Source organism: Lontra canadensis, unplaced genomic scaffold, assembly GCF_010015895.1.
Source record: "Lontra canadensis isolate GAN:19392208 unplaced genomic scaffold, GSC_riverotter_1.0 scaffold93, whole genome shotgun sequence".
Taxonomy (NCBI): domain Eukaryota; kingdom Metazoa; phylum Chordata; class Mammalia; order Carnivora; family Mustelidae; genus Lontra; species Lontra canadensis.
The window spans coordinates 3596072-3609086 of NW_022631087.1; the positions used below are offsets into that span (position 1 = coordinate 3596072).

General features: G+C 44.1%; 1 protein-coding gene and 1 non-coding gene across 3 annotated transcripts in view; both read right to left on the reverse strand.

Annotated features, from left to right (window-relative positions):
* The window catches only part of SYN3 (synapsin III), a 449127-nt gene that overhangs the window by 337414 nt on the left and 98698 nt on the right, over window positions 1-13015 (reverse strand). The window lies entirely within an intron of this gene.
* Window positions 636-746, reverse strand: LOC116854681. The gene has a single exon (XR_004380208.1). It is a non-coding gene; the product is annotated as a U6 spliceosomal RNA (small nuclear RNA).

Below are 13015 nucleotides of genomic sequence, written 5' to 3' on the forward strand. Positions count from 1 at the left end.
GCCCCCTCCAGGGACAAGGAGGGAGGAAAGGAGACAGGAAGTGGCTGATCTGCCAGTTCTCAGGAAGCCGCAAGGCCTGAGAGAAGCCATTCCCTGTAAACCGAAGATCTGGCGTTTCTCAACGTGTGCTCCTGGGACCCCCTGCATCACACGCACCTGGCATGTTAGAAAAGGGGATTCTCAGGCCACAAACATAATGAATCCAAATCCTCAGGAGGGAAGAACAGAAATCTGCATGTTAGAAGAGTTCATTAGACATTTCTGATGCTCACCAAGTTTTAACAATAGAAAAACCCACTTCTCTGAAATAATTATACCAAGTTCTTCCTTAGATGTACCATTCATGTCTGCCATTTTGCCCATCAGTGATCCTTAACCTCAGGAGAAAAACAATAAAAAGATTACTATCTCTCTGTCTTTTTTTTTATATTTTGTTTTTCACATACACATTTTATTTATTCCTAGCCCATGTTTTTCCAAAAATATTTGTTATCCTACAAGTAGTTATTAGGTCACTCTAAAATTTAGCCTAATAAAATATAAAATAGATATGTTAGAAAGAAAAAAGAAAAGTATAAAATAGACTGACAATTTATCATAGCATACAGTACTAAGAAAAAATTGAAGGTATAAACAGATACGTGGATCAGCCGGGGGGTAGATTTGCGTGTCATCCTTGCGCAGGGGCCATGCTAATCTTCTCTGTATCGTTCCAATTTTAGTATATGTGCTGCCGAAGCGAGCACAAAGGTTACTATCTCTTGAGTATTCACCATCTGTCCCGTAATCTAAGCACTAGATGGATCAACTCATTTAAAATCCTCACAGCATCCTTATAAGATAGGTACTACCACTAACTTCGTAGTATATGTAAAGAAACTGAGGCATAGAGAGACTAAGAAACTTTAAAAAGTCACACAGTTAAGTGGCTCATCCACATACAGACCCAGGCCATCTGACTCCCAAACTCAAGCTCTTAATCCCTATGATACACAGACACTGTTGGAGGTTCCATTTCTGGAAGACCCACTGACTGCCAGACCCCCTTCCCAGGCACTTCAGACATCAAGCAGACATTAACTGAATGTCTTCTATGTGCCAGGAACTGTTCTAAGTAAGCTCCAGCCAGGTCAGAACTATGATGAGATAAGTAAAGCATTCAACTGGGGCACAAATTTTGAGGGAGAAATAATATTTAAAGAAGCCAAATCGTCAAGCTATGGTCTATGGGCTGGGCATCATTTCTGTAAAAATTTTATTTGTGGACAATTATATAAGAACAAAACACTCAAAAACGCATGCTCTAATGGAGCTCAGAATAACATCTAATCCTTAGCACAATGACCCCCAAGGGTAGGTATTAATACTTTACTGTTTCATATACACTAATCTCCCAATGGATAGCTAATGATTATGAAGGCTGACAACATGCCAGGTGCTGCTTTATACATACCTTACAAATATTATTTTATTTCTCACAACCTCCTTATAAGGAAAGGATCATCATCATCCCCAGTTTACATATGATAAAACTAAAGCACAATTAGTTTTACAATTTGTCCAAGGTCAACACAACCGGTAAAAGGCAGAGCTAAAATCTGAACCCAGGCAACCATACTCCAAAGGCTGTACACTTATAATCAGAAGACTATACATGTATGTAAACTATATCTCATATGTCAAATCTGGTCAAATCCAGACCACCACCTGTTTTTGTAAATAAAATCTAATTGGCACACAGCTATACTCTTCCACTTATGTATTATGTAGGTCTACTTTCACACCACAATGACAAAGTGGAGCGGTGGTGACAGAGACCATATGGGCTGCAAAGCTGAAAATATTTGCTATCTGGCCCTTAACAAAGTTTGATAACCCCAGCCCTTAACCACTATGGAATACCCTGTGATCAGCACAGAAGCTCACACTCAGAAGGGAAGAGAGATGGGATAGGAACCCAGGTATGTCTCTGAAGATGTTACTTTTCAGCTCTACCTGGCTATGGACTCCCTGATGAATGCCAATGCCTCCTTGTTCCCCAGAGTTTAGCACAATGCTTGGCCCAGGGAAGGTGTTCCATAAATGTTCTTTGAATAAATGAATGGTCAAGCCTTAGCATATCATATTGTGATCAAGCCTAGAGGAACAATTACCTGGGAATGTCCAGACTTTCTGTTATATCCGTTACAAGCCAAGACTCACAGCGTCTTGTTGCTAAGGTAACCTACCCCAGTAGCCTAAATTGACTGATAGACTTAAAATGTTCTGAGGATGTCTTAATTATCCGTACCTAGTATGCTGCCCATCTCAGATTAGAGAATCTCAGTCATCTCCATCTAAATCCAATGATTAGTCTAAACACTCAACCTAATTTGCTTTGCCCTTGACACTAGAGGTCAGGGTCCTAGTCTTAGGCCCTAGTCTCAACCAAGAATGGGGATTTGTGAGTTGGAGAAACCTGCTTAAATCCTGGCTCCTTCGCACCCACAAGCTGTGTGACCTTGAATGAGTTCCTTCACCTCTCTGAATCTCAACCTCCTAACCTGTGCCATACGATCTACTGCAGGGAGAGGATCTATGCATAGCCCGCAGCACAGGCCACTAAGCAGGCCTCAGGGGATGGCTGCAATGCTTTGTTATGATAGTTTAGGAGAGCTGTCTGGTGAAAGGCCCCAAATCCATTATGCATGTTTTATCTTTGTGCTCCCAGGGTCTTGAATAAACAATGTCTTCATCCAGTTTTTTAAAAGACACTAATTCCGCCTCAGAATAACCTCCCCTCCCACCCCAGCTGAAACCTGGCCGGCCCTGTGCCCGGCTGCTGGCCTGAATTTCCAAGCACTGTTGGTTTAGCATTTCTCAAATGGATCCTCTTAACACTATGAAGCTGTCAGCCCTCCCTTCTCTCTGAGCTCAGGTCTGACCTGCACAGCGAGAGATGGAGCCAGCAGTGTGAAGTCGACCTCCTGGACTTTCCTTTGAGAAGCAGGGTGGTGCCAGGGTCAGTCTGCCTGGGACTGGGGGCACCTGTCACCATTTGCAAGGGGGGGTGCACCCAGGTCAGATGCAGACACAGGCGGTGTGCTCGGAGACTGGGAGGAAGCCTGTTGGAATGAGGGGCTCTGGGAAATGCGAGCAAAATACATTCTCCAGGTTGCCACTTGAGGGGAAAAAACGAGACCCTGAAAGGAGCTTAGCAAAAAACAAGACCCTGAAAGAGGTTTAGCAAAAAGCCACTGCTCTGGGAATCAAGAAACAGCCCTGCTCTGGCATGGTCTTCATGGTGCAACTTTCAGCAAGGTACTTGCCCTCTCTATGGCACATTTACTTAAAAATGGATGGGTTAAGGTGGGCCATGTGTTTTTAAACTTTTGCTTGGCAGCAGAGCTCTTTCTCAAACAAATTTTCCCTTGAAATTTTAATATATAAATAGATGAAAGTGGAACAGATTGTCTGGGTGAAATGGGGGTAAGAAGGGGAAAGAAGGAATCCTGCCCACTCAGCCCCCAGACCCAACAATCTGAAAGAAACCAGGAGGTACCTCTGTGGAACGGGGCTCAAGAACCACATGACATGATAGCCAATCTATAGACTCTCGTGCCCCAGCAGCCTCAGATCCTGGCATCTGTAACCGCCGTTGCTGATAAAAGTAATGGCTTTTATTTACTGAGAACTTTCTTTGTGCCAGAGGCTGGAATTTGCTTCTACGTACTTCACTTTGAGAATGAGTAGAGTGCCATGATTTAAATCCCAGCTTCACCAGTTTAGCAGCTGTGTGACCCTGGGTAAGTTAATTAATCTCTATGCCGCAGATTCTTCATCTGGAAAATAAGTTGTTCAGGGGATTAAAGAAATTAATCTCTATAAAAGTGCCTAAAACGGGCAGGCACGTAGTAAGCAATTTGATGTCAGTCATTTTTGTCATGGCTGCATAAATTAGATATCTAATATGTATAAGCACAACTCTGCTTCACAGGTGAAGGAACTGAGGCATGGAGAAGTGAAGTGTTGTACCCTGATGTCACAAGTTAATGATGGAAAGAGGACCTGAATCCAAGTCTGCTCAACTACACAGACTGTGGTCTTAACACGGCCGGAACTGCTTTGCTGTTGACCCTAAAGGTCAGGGTCTTGGTCATAGTAATTACTTAAGGGGTTCCAAGCCTAGGTGGAGGGGAAGTTAATGATGACTACAGTAATTTATGCCTACATGAATTTTGGTATTACAGGCTCCAGAGTTTGGGCATCTTAGTGAATGTAGGTCCCAAGCAGAGACTGGGAGATGTGTGGTTGCCAAGCCCAAGTCTATCTGAATTTTTTTTTTCTACAAGCCAATTCTCCAGTCTTTCCTACTGACCCATAAGACATCTTTGTGTAAATGAGAAAAAGGGCAGAGGCACAGGTGAACAAAGAATGGACAGATTCTCAGCTCCCACTTGGAGGGTAACATTATGCTTTTGAGCAGTGCACAAGTTGCACAGCCTTACACAACAATCCTTACTTTCTCCTGCCTTAGTGTTCGGTAGAGAGAAGCACAAAAAGAGCATAAATTTGGCTGGATGAGAGACAAAGAATGGACTCAGCCTTGCCCCGATGCATGTGGTAGCCGTGGATAAGAGGAGGGAGCATGGACGCTGTGCAGTCAGGAAGCTCTGCATGATCCCCATCGCCCAAAGCAAAGGCAAGCCACACAGTTACTTTATCTCTTTATGTTTCTTTCTCTCAGCACTGAGGGTGGTAATAAAAGATGGCTGTATGGCTCTCTCTGGGGAGCTGAATGGGAGCCAAACCGTCATATGGTGAACAAATGCTCCAATTGCCCAACTGCAGAGCTGCTATTGCATGTTATTAAAATGGCAACAACCTCTCTCCTGACCCCTGACCCATGGAAATGGGTAGTCACCAGCCCACCCACCCAGAAAGTCCCTGTGCCCTGCCACCAACAGAGGTCCAAACACTGGCTCTAACATTTAGAAAAAGCAGGGGGCGTGGTTTATAGTTGTGAGAACGTAGTTTTTACATTCAGCCAGAGCTGAATTCAAACACCAACTCCACCCCTTGTGATTTGCTAGACACTGGGTAAGATACCGAACCTTTCTGAGCCTCAATTTTCCAAGTACAAAATACAACTTATCATATTGACTATGCAGGGAGGATGTAAGATGTACAAATAACAAATGTAAAGTGCCCAGCAAAGTGCCTGAGACATAGTAAGTGCTTCAAACAGCCCCACAGATAGGTCCTGTCACACCATCAATGAAGACTGACTGCAAGCCGACTGAGGACCAGGTGCAGTGAATATCATATAGGAGGGTTTAAGTGGTTTCTCTAGGGGAGTGACACTTGAGCAGAGATCTGAAGGATGAGAAGGAATTTTCTAGGTAAAATAGGGAGGAAATAACTTTCCAGCAGGGGCAACAGAACATGTGGAGAGAATGGATCAAAGACCTGAGTAAAAGCCGATGTGGCTGATGGAGAGACCACGAGGAGGCGGCCAGGGAGGTGGGCAGGGACTAGAAAACGCAAGTGCTCATGAAAGGGTTTTAACTGATGGCATGAAATGATCAAATCAGAGTATTCAAAAGCTCATTCTAAAAAGGATACACAATGCATGATTCTAACTATACAGTATTCTGCAAAAGGCAAAACTATAGAGACAGTAAAAGATCAGTGGCTGGTAGGGTATGGGTGGGGGGCGCGGAGAAATGAGTAGGCAGAGCACATGGAATTTTTAGGGCAGTGAAACTGTTCTGAATGATACATGGTTGATACACGTCGTGATACATTTGTCAAAACCCATCCAATATGCAACATGGAGAGTAAACTCTAATGTAAACTATGGACTTTGGATGATTATGATGTGTAAATGTAGGGTCATGGATTGTAACAAATGTACCACTCTGGTGGGGGATGTTGATAGTGGCAGAGGCTGTGCACATGTGGGTATTTGGGAAATCTCTGTACCTTTTAGTCAATTCTCCTGTGAGCCTAAAACCTCTCTAAAAAAGTAAAGTCTATTAGTAAGAAAGGAAGGAATGAAGGAAGAAAGGAAGGGGGTTGGGAGGGAGAAAGAAAAGAAGGGGAGGGAAAAACCCTGGCTGCTGTGTAGAGAATAGATTGGAGGTGGGCTGGGGGATTGGGGAGGACCAGTTAGGTTCTGAGCTCCTTGGGGCAAGTTACCTAAGCTCTGAGAGCTTCAATTTCTTCATCTGTGAAATGGGGACAAACATATAAAGTGACACAGTGCACAGGAAATGCCTCGCAGAAAGCCTGGCACCAGACAGGCATTCAGTTCACACCGGCTGAATGTGAAAGAATGAGCATGACAATGTGAAGAATGGCAAAGTGCCTCAGGATACAAAAGCTCTTTGTGTGGTGACAGTGGACATCCTGTGATGGTAGAACACAGGTAGCTTCATAGTAGGTAAAAAATCTCACTGTTTACTAAGAGAGGCAAAAATATTTATCAGAATAAGTGCCCCAGGGCTAAAGCTGTGTTTCCTGCTTTGGGGGAAATTAGTAGCAATCATTGCTAAGATTTTATTGAGTGCTAACTATGTGGCACGTACTGTTGTAAGTGCTTTATGTGAAAAAAACCATTTCATTTCCTCAACCAGTCCTTCCACTGAGTACTGTAATTACCTCTGTTTTGTATCTGGGGAAAGAAACCAAGGTACAAAAAAAAAAAATTCATCAGCCTGCCCAGCATAAGTGACAGAACTGGCTTAAAAGAGGATGGAAAGATACAAACCTGAGTTAACTGGGGAAACCGGCTTTGCTGGCACAGAACAGTTACAAGATCGCACAAAACAGACCAGCCATGATCAAGGATTATATCACTCGGGAAACAGTATGGTATAGCTGTTAAGATCAGGCATTAGTATTAGCCTGCCTAGGTTTAAATCCTGGCTCTTCAACTTTCTGTGCTACCTCAGGCAAGCTATATAGTTACCCTTTGACTCAGTTTTCCCATCTGTAATAGGGGGATCATAACAGGCCATATCTTATGGAGTTGTATTGAGGATTAAATGGTAAGATGCTTGTAATTCACTAGCTTATCACATTATATGGAAGATAGTAAGAGCTCAATGTATGTTTCAGAGCCAAGGAGGACAACAGGAATTTCTGGAAACGTAAGCCTGTGGCTTCAAGCAAAGGTTGGGGCTCAAACTCAATGAACACCCAGCTAATGGTTATCAAGTATGATGCTAGGGGCCCGCTGGTTGCAGTGATGAATGCAACATGTTGTCTGCCCTCAAGGACCTCTCAGCCTGGTGGCAGGGAGGCAGGCTCAAATACAGAAAATAAAACAAGAGGCAGGATATAAAAATCAGTCACTCATGCAACCAAAATAGTGCCAGCCACCATTCTAAGCACTAGGGACATAGTGAATTGCAAAACAGATGAGATCCCTGGACTCAAAGAGTTTATATTTTCATGCTGGAGACAGGCAAGGAACACTTTGTATATGGGCCTTGCAGACCATGGATAGGACTGTGAATTCACTCTAAGAGGGTGGAAGGTCCTTGCCAGATTTTAAACATGAGCTTGGTATCTGGTTAAATTTTAGAAGAATCACTCTGGTTGCTGTTTAGAGAATGGACCGAAGGGGGATTAACATGTCCTTAAACTCTCTGCTGTTCCTTTCAAGAGGTGGGGTCTCCTTAAATCTAGTTTTCCTCTGTGCCCATCTCTAGCCACTAGAACATGGCAGAAGTCATGCTATGTATCTTCTAACTCTGGCCTTTAAGACACAGACACCTTCCACCCCTCTTGTAATCTGTCCTGTTATAAACCAGCTGCTATATGAGAAGTCTGGCTCCCCTGAGACTGCACTGCTCTAAAGAAGTGTAATAGTCACATGGAGAAGGGATCATGTGGAGGGTCACTGAGACACCAGGCATGAGCATGAAGCCCACTTGGGCCTTCCAGTCCAGCCAAGCCAAAAGCTGCATGTTAGCTTAGCCAACACCAAATGAAGTTGAAGTACTGCATAACCAAGTTCTGCCCAGATTCTTGACCCACAGATTGAAAGCAAATAAAACCGTTGTGGTTTTAAGCCACTACGTTTTAGGGAAGTTTGTTACATAGCAATTGAGATGTGGGTGATGTCAAGAAGACCACTGAGGAGGGTACTACAGAAATCCAGGAGAGAGAGAAAGGTGACTTGGCTTATGGTAGGAATGGCGGTGGAGAATCATAAGATGCTAACAAGAGAAAGTTACACACACACCACCATCATCATCAGTGGGAGAAACTCAGGGGTCTGGAGACCCTACACACCCCATAATGTTGGCACTGGTTCTCTCTCTGAAGGAATCTATCTCTTTCAATGAAGGACTGGCTGTCCAAGGGTTGACTTTGCTATTAGACACTTCACTGCCATCAGGATAAACGTTAAAGACACATTCCAGACTGCCAGGAAATAGGTTTAAGGCACATAAATATTACTTACTAGCAAAATAAAAAAATGTCCCAGAAAAAACCTGTTCATCTTGATATAACATCGAATGTGTATGCAACTTCACAGTTTATCAACTATGCTCAGACATATGACCTCCTCTGATTCTACCAATTGTCCATCCTCATTTACAAATGAGGAAGCAAGCTCAGAGAGGAAATGTTTACTATTCTAAAGTCCCACAGGCATTACGTGCTAGAGCTAGACTTGAACCTATAACTTCTCCCAGTAAGTACAAATTTTTTTTTAGTATAGGTCACTAAAATTCCCACATTTGTTTTAAAACTACATAAGACAATGTAGTTAAACAAATTTCCACATTTGTCTAAAACTATAAAGAATAAAATCATGTAGCATCCTGTGTTATAGTTGTCTGCCTCCTGCTCCTTTCCATAAGCTAGTTGTGCAATGGTTTCTAAAATGGGGGGTCCAAGGAATTGGCATTGAAATCTTGTGGAAAGTGCTTGGCCCCCAGCCAGGAATTGGGCTTTCTGGTTTGGGGCCTAACCATCTGCATTTTAGTAAGCAGGGCAGGAGGTTCCTAAATTCTTCACCTTCATGGGAAATTCTGAAAGTCACTGAATTGGTGGATCCACACGCCCTCAGGAAGCAGATGGATTTACTTAAATGAAGAGAGTCGGAAAACAGTTTAGCGAAGTAAATGGATCACTGCATCCCTGTTCTGGAGCTCTTCTCACTCTACAGTGTTGCCTTGGGTGGGAAAGGGGTCTAGGTAGTCTCCCCCTCTCCCTCCCACCAGGTAGGGAAGAGTGTGCAAAACAAATGGTGAAGAAGGGGCAGAAGGTACATTTGAAGTGCAGACACTATTTCAGGCACTGGCAGACTTTCCCTGTTTTAGTCCTCTAAGTAGGCATTATTTCCATTTTCCAATGAAAAACCTGGGAATCAGGAAGTTGGGTTACCCAGGCCATTGCACAAACAGCAAGTGGGGAGTCAAGACTGGAACCCAGGACTGCCTGACTCCAAACCTAGTGTTTTTCCCAGTATCAAGATGGGAATCAGGTGGCAATTAGGTGGAAGGATAGTGTGATACAAAATCATAGTAGTTTGAACCCTACTCCTCTACTCATTAGCTGCATGGCCTCAGACTAGGTATTACCTATCTTGGGAAGTGTCTATTTCTTTTAAAAGGGCATGAAATTACTTGTCACTGAGAAGTACTGAGTACCCCATAGCTTTTTAGTAAAAAGTAATTGCTTAGGAATAAGAAAAGGCCAGAACGTCAAAGTCAAAAGGTCAAAGTGACCATAATGGCAATTTCTCCCTCCCCTTCCCTTTCTTTCTCTTTCCTTCTAAGAGAAAGAAAGAGAGTGAATGAGAGCTAGTATGGGCAAGGGGCAGAGGGAGAGAGAATCCCAAGCAGGCTCTGCCCCAGCACGGAGCCCGATGTGTAGCTCAATCTCATGACGTTGAGATCATGACCTGAGCCAAAATCAAGAGTTGGACACTTAACAGACTGAACCACTCAAGTGTCCATGGGCAATTTCTTCCACAGTGGACTGCGTTAGGTTGGGAGCAGGTCCCCCAAGGGAACGTGAAATGGGACCCAGCATCCGAGCCATTCCCAGAAGCGGTGACAGCATGTGGGAAGAAGGTGCAGAAGGCTGCGGGGGCTGGCTGGTGGTCTTGCAGGTCTCTCCCAGCCCCAATTTCTAAGATTCTGGGCATCAGGAGCCACACTGTTTTTCTCTGTCAGAGTGCCGCTCCTTCTCCTGGGGGAGTTGGCAGATCCGCTGCTGGCCCGTTGGCTGGAGACGCATGGGCAGCAGAGCCTGGCATTTCTTTACAGACTCTCACTGTCTCTTTCTTGTGCAGCTTTCTTCCCGTTCCCACGCCCCACCTCTGCGAGTCCCCAGGGATCCTGCTTTCTCCTGCAGTTGTGAGGGCAAAGGCCCTGGGCGAAGAGATAGATTGGGGCCTTCCCCCTCCAAGGCTGCTCTGCTGAGACCCTCAATGATTCATTGTCCCTGGCCTCCCAGACCCCGTCCCCTCCCTGAGAGAGGAGGTGGTGTGCCGGTCAGCAAGTCCGCGCCTGGTGCAAGCTACGGCTTTACTTTGCAAAGTTGTGAGATTCTTATTCATTCGAAGAGTCGGCCGGTCCTGAATGCTTTCAGCAAAGATTTAGGCACTGTGCCAGGTACTGGGGGTACAATTCAGAAAAAAAGTCCTTAACCTGATCCTCAAGGAAGGTCCAGTCCGGTGGGAGGCATGAGAAGTAGCAATAATGATCAGTTGAAAGCTGGTTCACTCCTTCACTCACTGAACAAATAGTTATTGAGAACTTCATATGTGACAGGCTCTGTTCTAGGGCCTGAGAATATGGTGGTAACAAAACAAAGACCCTGCTTACACAGTCTTCTGTTCTAGAAAATAGTACAATAAAACCAATTACATCTTTATATACACTACATTAGTGATCTATTAGCTAGCTAGCTTGTTATCCACCTGCCAAGCATCTATAATTTCAAAGAGTGCTAAATGCTTAAAGAAAAAAGTGCTAGGTTGGGCCTTGAGAGCAGAGATAGTATGTTCTGGCAAGTCTCTCTGAGGAGGCAGGATTTGATCAGAAATTTGAAAGGAAGTGAGAGGGTTAGGCATGGTGTTTTAGGATGAAGGAAGCGATTGCAAAGATTATGCACCGGACACCACTTTACCTACTTTATACAAATCACTCTAGAAGTAAGGACCACTTCTTCCCTCTTTACAGATGGGGAAACCGAGAGCTAGAGCAAGGTGGAGAGACTTATCCAGGACCTTGTGGCTTGTGGAATGTGGGGTTTGGACCCACCCCAGGCAGCTGTCCCTCACCTGTGTGCATGTTTGCCACCAAGAGAAAGAGAGGAAAGCTTCTCCCCCAAACCTACAGGGCTCACTCTGCTCACTTTATTTAGATTTCTTAAGTCACCTCCCCTGCTCATACTTCCTCAAAAACCAATCCCTATGTCTTCTTTTGGTTCAACCATTTCTTATGATCTGCCGGTAGAATGCTTATTTGTTTTCTACTTTCTGTAATTTAGATAGATCTCAGCTCCACAAGTGCTATTGTCTGTTTTGTTCATTGCCGTTATCCTGTATTCCTGGCACATATTTAATGAGTAAATGAAAAGAAAGCAGGCAAAGCTCAGTAGGTATGTAACGATTTAGAGAGTTAAAGGGAGCACTTTTCCAAACAGACACAGGCACTGAGAACAGAAACTGCACTCCACGTAATACTTGCTGGAGTGTGCCTGGCACTCTGAATTTGCTCAATAAATATGTGTTGAATGAATATCTGGAATTTTATTTTATTTAATTTTTTAATTTTTTCAGTGTTCCAAGATTCATTGTTTGTACACCACACCCAGTGCTCCATGTAACACGTGCCCTCCTTAATACTCACCATCACGCACACCCATCCCTCCACCCCACTCCCTTCTAAAACCCTCAGTCTGTTTCTCAGAGTCCACAGTCTCTCATGGTTCGTCTCCCCCTCCAATTTCTCCCAATTCACTTTTCCTTTCCTTCTCCTAATGTCCTCCATGGTATTCCTTATGTTCCACAAATAAGTGAAACCAAATAATTGACTTTCTCTGCTTGACTTATTTCACTCAGCATAATCTCCTCCAGTCCGGTCCATGTTGATATAAAAGTTGGGTATTCATCCTTTCTGATGGAGGCATAATACTCCATAGTGTATATGGACCGTATCTTCTTTATCCATTCATCCGCTGAAGGGCATCCTGGCTCTTTCCACAGTTTGATGATTGTGGCCATTGCTGCTATGAACACTGGGGTGACCCTTGTTCATATGGCCCTTCTTTTCACTACATCTGTATCTTTGGGGTAAATACCCAGTAGTGCAATGGCAGGGCCATAGGGTAGGCTCTATTTTTTTTTTTAAAGATTTTATTTTTATTTATTGGACAGAGAGAGAGATCACAAAGTAGGCAGAGAAGAGGCAGGCAGAGAGAGAGAGGAGGAAGCAGGCTCCCCGCTGATCAGAGAGCCCGATGCGGGGCTCGATCCCAGCACCCTGGGATCATGACCTGAGCCGAAGGCAGAGGCTTAACCCACTGAGCCACCCAGGCGCCCCAGGTAGGCTCTATTTTTAATTTCTTGAGGAATCTCCACACTGTTTCCCAAAGTGGCTGCACCAACTTGCATTCACACCAACAGTATAAGGGGGTTCCCCTTTCTCCACATTCTCTCCAACACTTGTTTCTTGTCTTGTTAATTTTGGCCATTCTAACTGGTGTAAGGTGGTATGTCAATGTGGTTTTGAATTCTAGGTTCTTGAAGCTCAGAAGACTTGAGGTAATTTTGTGTGAAATAAAGAGTCAAGGAACATTATTTTATAATGTGCTCTGATAGGATGTTTGAGAATTCCTAAGGGAAGTTGAGAGCTGATCGTGGCTCAGGAGCTAATGTGTGAGGAGGTTTGAACAAATCACCCTCTTCCCTCCCTCCCTGGCTACTGATAGCCCATCTGTAAAATGGGGACACACAGAAAAGGGAAGAGAGATTCTTCTAACTCTGGACGTCTAAGATTTTATA